The following is a 6,000-nucleotide window of genomic DNA, read 5'->3' on the forward strand; positions in this document are numbered from 1 at the left end:
TATGTTTTTGAGACAAGGACTTACTACATAGCCTTGGCTGGCCTGGAACTTACTATGTAGACCAGGTTGTCCTCAAACTGACAGAGATCCCACCTGCCCCTGCCTCTGGGATGCTGTAATTAAAGCCAAGCCCCACCACATCTGATCTGACCTTCTATGATTTAGATCTTACTTTTCTTCTTGTTCTGTCTCAAAATGAGATCTCAGAACATTTATCCACAGAACCTTACAACTCTGAGAGAGTCAGTGTCCTTGAGTTTACAGTATCTACTGGCTCCTTAGCTATCTCAGTGGTCACTGATTGATGTTAGGCCAGAAGGGTTTCAAAGCTCCTGCGTGCTGTGATTTGTGTTTTGGTCTCTCTGGCTTAGTCAGACCCCAGGACTTTTCTTGAACATGTTATGATCCCAATTCTGTGGAAACTTCTTGAGGAAGGGTTAGATTCTCATTTGGCTCTGATCCAAGAAGTCTACCCCTGAAGTACCTGCTCCTCTGACCAGCACTTTTTTTTCTAATATTAATCGCCTTAGGTTTTCAACTCTAATGGACTCTTCTCCAGGCCATGTGTTCCAAACTATGCTCATTTCTTAGTTTGCTTTGAGAAGACTTTGTTTCTAGTGGGTGGTGGGCAGCCAACCAAGGGATGGCATTTCAGATGCTCAAGACAAAGAGTGACAAAACCATTGATCACAGAGGCCCTTGATTTATCCATGTGTCATGAAGTTCTTTTAGCTTCTTTACCCGTTCAGTAGCTGTATACTGAGAATCTTCCATCGACACTTTTGCTAATGATGGTGACGTAATGTCGAGTAGTGCAAAAACGCCCCAGTCCTTTGGTTTATAGAGTAATGAAAGGCACATGACAGAGGGCAGTGACTGAGTAAGTGGATGTGCTATGGATTAAATATGTTTCCAAAATTTTCATGTGCTAGAAACTTGGTCTCTACATTCACATGAATGGTATTTGGAGGTAGGACCTTCGGGTGGCGGTTGAGTTTAGATCAGTCATAAATATTGGTGCCTACAATGGTACTTAGTGGTTTTCTAATAAGAGACAGACACACATACTTCCTGTTCCTTACATATACTACTCTAGAACCCTGCCCGAATGACAATGCTGCACTGTAAAGTGCTGGAGATAGGAGGGTGGGCAGAGGGTAGGAAGATCATGTCTTGAGACTATACAGTGCTCTGTGGCTATCATTCTTTGAGTTAAGTGAGTCTCTCTTTATGGAGCTAGTCCACTCCAGCCTTCCATGGTGGTACTGCTATGAATTTCCCCTTTACATAGTTTTGCTTTTCACTGTGTCTAGTAAGCTTTGGTATATTATATATTTCACTCACTTCTAAGTATTTCAAAATTTTGTCTTGTGGTTTCTCCTTGGATGCATAGATTAAGACTTTTTTTTTTCCATTTCTACAAATTGATGAATTTCCCATTTCTTTTAGTTTCTGATTTCTTACCTTATCTCAGAGTGGTAGAAGATACTTAGTATGACGTTTGTCTTTTAAAATCTGTTGAGAATTTGCAGTCTCATATAAGGTGTATCTTAGATAATAGCTCATATTGTGATAGTGTTTTAGCTATAGATGTCAGTTAGATCTGGCTAATGAATTGTGTTGTTCATCTTTCCTCTATTTCCTTAGTTATCGTCTGTCTGGCTACTCTGTTCATTATTGAGAGCAGGCTACTGCTGTCTCCAACTGATACTGTGTTGCTATCTGCCTCTTCCATCCTGTCACTACCTCAGCTTTATTATGTTATGATCAACAAATGAAGATTGTATATACTTATGCTGTACAACAGGATATTCACACCTACACAACCGCATTTTCTTTATCCATTTATCTCTTAAGCGACACCGGAGTTGTTTCCATATCTTGGTTATTGTGAATGATGAATGCTTTTCAGTTATAGCGGTGCAGATAACTTCTGAGGTGTGGCTTTCATTTCCTTTGGATTTATGCCCGGGGATGGGGTTGCTAGATCACATGGTCTGTGCACTGTGCTTTCTGAGGATGCATCGTGCTGTCCTCTATAGTAATTTACATTTTTATCATCTTCAGACAAGGGCTCTATTCTTTGCATATCCTGATCACCGCTATTTCTGTTGTCATTTTTATAACAACCATTTTCATAGGTATAAGATGATATCTGGGGTTTAATACCATTTCCCTGATGATTTCTGGTGCTGAATATCATTTTTCATACACCCACCGGCAATTTGTGCATCTTCTTTTGATATGCCTTTTGCCCATTTTTAAATGTGAGTATTTGTTTTCTCCTTGAGTTGAATGTCTTGCATATCTTGGATGTCAACATCAACCTTATCAGGTGCGTGGTTTGTGGAAGTTTTCTCACGTACCATATGTTGTCAGTTTCCTCACTGATCATATCATGTAGAGCACAGAAGCATTTAAATGAAAATGTAATCGTATTTGTCTATTTTTTATTTTCGTTGCGTGTCATTTAGTTTCATACCCAAACAAAATCATTGTGTGGACCAAGAACAAGAATCTTTCCCCAGGGACCTTTATAGGATGTTGGTAGAAATGTAAATTAGTTCAGCGACTGAGGAAATCAGTATGATGGCTTCAGAAGGAACTAAAAATAGAACTACCATATGGTTAAGCTATTATACTACTCTTGGGTACAAACCCGGGGAAATCTAAGTCAGGACATAAGGTAGAGACCTGCTGTCCTACTTAGCTTTCGTTGTCAACTTGGTGTCTGAGATGGGGTCCTCCACTGAGAAATTATCTGGATGACATTGGCCTGTGGGAGTGTCTGTTGGGGGGGAACCTCTTGACCATTAGTTGATGCAGGAGGCCCCAGCCCACTGTAAGCCATCAGTCCTTAGCAGGGGGTCCTGAGCAGTATAGAAACTCACTAAGTCTGAGCCTTTGAGGGAGCCCCAGTGAGTCAGCAAGTAGCATTCCTCCAAGGCCTCTGCTAAAGCTGTCCCTGACTCCCCTCAAATGATGGACTGTGACTTGGAAATGTGAGACAAATAAATCCTTTCCCTCCCCTAATTTGTTTCTTGTCAGAGTTTTCTCACAACAGCACAAAGAAAACGAGAACATCTGCACACACATTTATCGTGGCACACACATTTATCTATTCTTAGTAGAAAGCCGATGAAAGCAGCCTAGGTGCCCATTAATGGTTGAATAAAGAAAATGTGGTCTATAAACACAATGGAGTTTTATTAGGCCATAAAGAAGGATGAAATTATGTTATTTTCAGGAAAAATAGGTGCAGCTGGAGATCATCATATTAAATGAAATAAGCCCAGATTCAGGAAGAAAAAAATGTCACGCTGTCATACATAGAATGTTAAAAAAAAAAAGATAAAAAAGACTATTTGACAGACTGAGTGTATCGGGGAGTGGGAACAAGAGCAATGGGGTAATGGAGGGAGCAGATGCTTCAAAGTATGTTATATACATGCACAAAAATATTATGATGAAATAATTGTTTTGTCTAATTATATGTGCTAGTAAAAAGCTTCTGTTTGAAAATCCATTGTTTTGTCTAATTAATATATGCTAGTAAAAAGCTTCTATTTGAAAAGCACAAGTGCGTTCCCATTTTTTTCCAGTAGCTTTTCTGTTTCACATTTTACATTTGCCCCTTTAATGCACTTTAGATGATTTTCGTACCTGGTGTATAATCATTTCGCCCCTCTGCATACAGATGCTCCATTTTCCCCACATCACTATTGAAGATTCTGTCTGTGATGGTTGGTTTTAGTGCCAACTTGTCACAAATTAGAGTCACTGGAATAGGGGCCTTGTATGAAGAAATAACCAGATTGCTTAGTTGGTAGAGTATGAATGGTACTTTCTTGAGGCATCCAGATGGGAAAGGACGGGCAGAGCTGGTGAGATGTCTCGGCGATGAAAGAATGCTGGATGCTCTCCGAAGGACCCAGGTTCTACTCCCTGATCCCACATTACTGCTCACAACTCTCCGTAACTCCAGTTCCAAGGGATGTGGCCTCTCTGGGTAACATATGCACAGAAATACATGTAGGCAAAACACCCATGCGTATAGAAAATCTAAGTCTTAAACAAAAAGGCCCAGTAGAAGGAAGACTATTCACCCTGCTCACCTTCCTCTTGTTCATCCAGCTTCTCTTTTGCCTCCAAGTTGATTGATTTCTCATGTGCTGTTGTTGATCTCTCCACAGACATCAGGGCCTGTGTTTCCAGGATTCCACCACTCAGGATCAGCGGCTCTCCAGGAACTTTCTAGGTTTCTGGTACCAGACTGGAATTGAATATATATATCTTACACACACACACACACACACACACACACACACCACACATGTTTACATATATATTTTACTCTAGCTGTTCAGTTCCTCTAGAGAACCCCTAATAAACTATTCTTTTCCAGTTGTTTATTACTGACACCTTCATCAAAGGTCCTCTGACTATAAATGCACAGATTTATTTCTGTGCTCCCTATTCTTGTGAAAGTTCCTGGTTGTTTGTTTAGCTGGCACCATGCTGTTTTAATTGCTAGCTTGTAGTATATTGTTAAATTAGGTAGCTTAATCTCTAGGTTTTTTTTTTTCCTCTCTCCATCCCACTTTCCATTTTCTCTCTGTCTCTGTCTGTCTGTCTGTCTTGTTTCCTTTTGTGCTTAGGATTTGACCAAGGGGCTCTTGAATGCCAGACAGGAGGTCTACCATGAGCTATATCCTCAGCTGGTTGTTTATTTTTACTCAAGTTGCCTAGGATACTCAGGGTCTGTTATGGTTTCACAACAATTTTAAGACTGTTTTTATTATTTTGACAAAAATCGTGATTGAAATTTAATCCCCGAAAGTGTAATAGTCAAATTTGAACTTTCTAATTTGACATCAAAATTATAAAAAAAATTCTGCTCCTTTATATCTTTGTCCCCACATCTACTATGATAAAATTGTATATTTATATGTTGTTTCATGAATCTTAAGCTAATACTTGAAAGCTATGCACCTCAAATTAGAGAGAAAATAAAAACATGGATTTAAATTGGACTTAGACTAATAATTTTCTAATTTACTAGTCTCAAACCACGTGGAAAACAGCAGCAGTAGAATCATAAAAAATTGTTACAAACATTCTGATTTTTATAATTTCCTGTGTAAGGCTGGGCAGTGGTGGTGCACCTTTAATCCCAGCACTTTGGAGGCAGAGATAGGCGGATTTCTGAGTTCGAGGCCAGCCTGGGCTACACAGAGAAACCCTGTCTCAAAAAACAAACATACAAACAAACAAACAAAAAATTTCCTGTGTATTTACCTTAACTGTCATTCATATTTCTTTGATTTGTATGGTTTCTATCGGGATCTCTTTCTTCTCCTGGGTGTGTATGTGCAGGTGTGTGTATATGTGGTGTATGCATATGTGTGCATATGAGTGCACATGGGGAGGCCAGAGGTCGATATTGGGTGTCTTCTTCTGTCCTTTTCCACTTTATTTTTGATTACACTTATTTATTTATTTATTTATTTATTTATTGTATGTGTATGCACATACACACTCAGGAGAAGAAAGAGATCCTCATATAAACAAAGGCTAAAGAACTCTGTTACCACTGGAGGCTGGCCCTGAAAGAAGTGCTTTAAAAAAGGTCCTACCAGGTGAAAGGGAAATTCTTGAAACCATACAAATTAAAGAAATATAAATGACAGTTAAGGTAAGTACACAGGAAATTATAAAAAGCAGAATGTTTGTAACAATATTTTATGATTCCACTGCTGCTGTTTTCCACGTGGTCTGAGACTAGTAAATATGCTGGCACACAGGGGCATGTCAGAGGCCGGCTTGCAGGACCCAGCTCCTTCCTTTCACTGTGTGATTCCCTGGGGTTGAACTCAGGGTATCAAGCTTGGCAGTGGGAACTTTTATCCATTGAGCTATCTCAGGGGCTCTCCACTATTTTATTTTATTTTATTTTATTTTATTTTATTTTATTTTATTTTATTTTATTTTATTTTATTT

This window comes from Grammomys surdaster, unplaced genomic scaffold (assembly GCF_004785775.1).
Source record: "Grammomys surdaster isolate TR1022 unplaced genomic scaffold, NIH_TR_1.0 165, whole genome shotgun sequence".
Lineage (NCBI taxonomy): Eukaryota > Metazoa > Chordata > Mammalia > Rodentia > Muridae > Grammomys > Grammomys surdaster.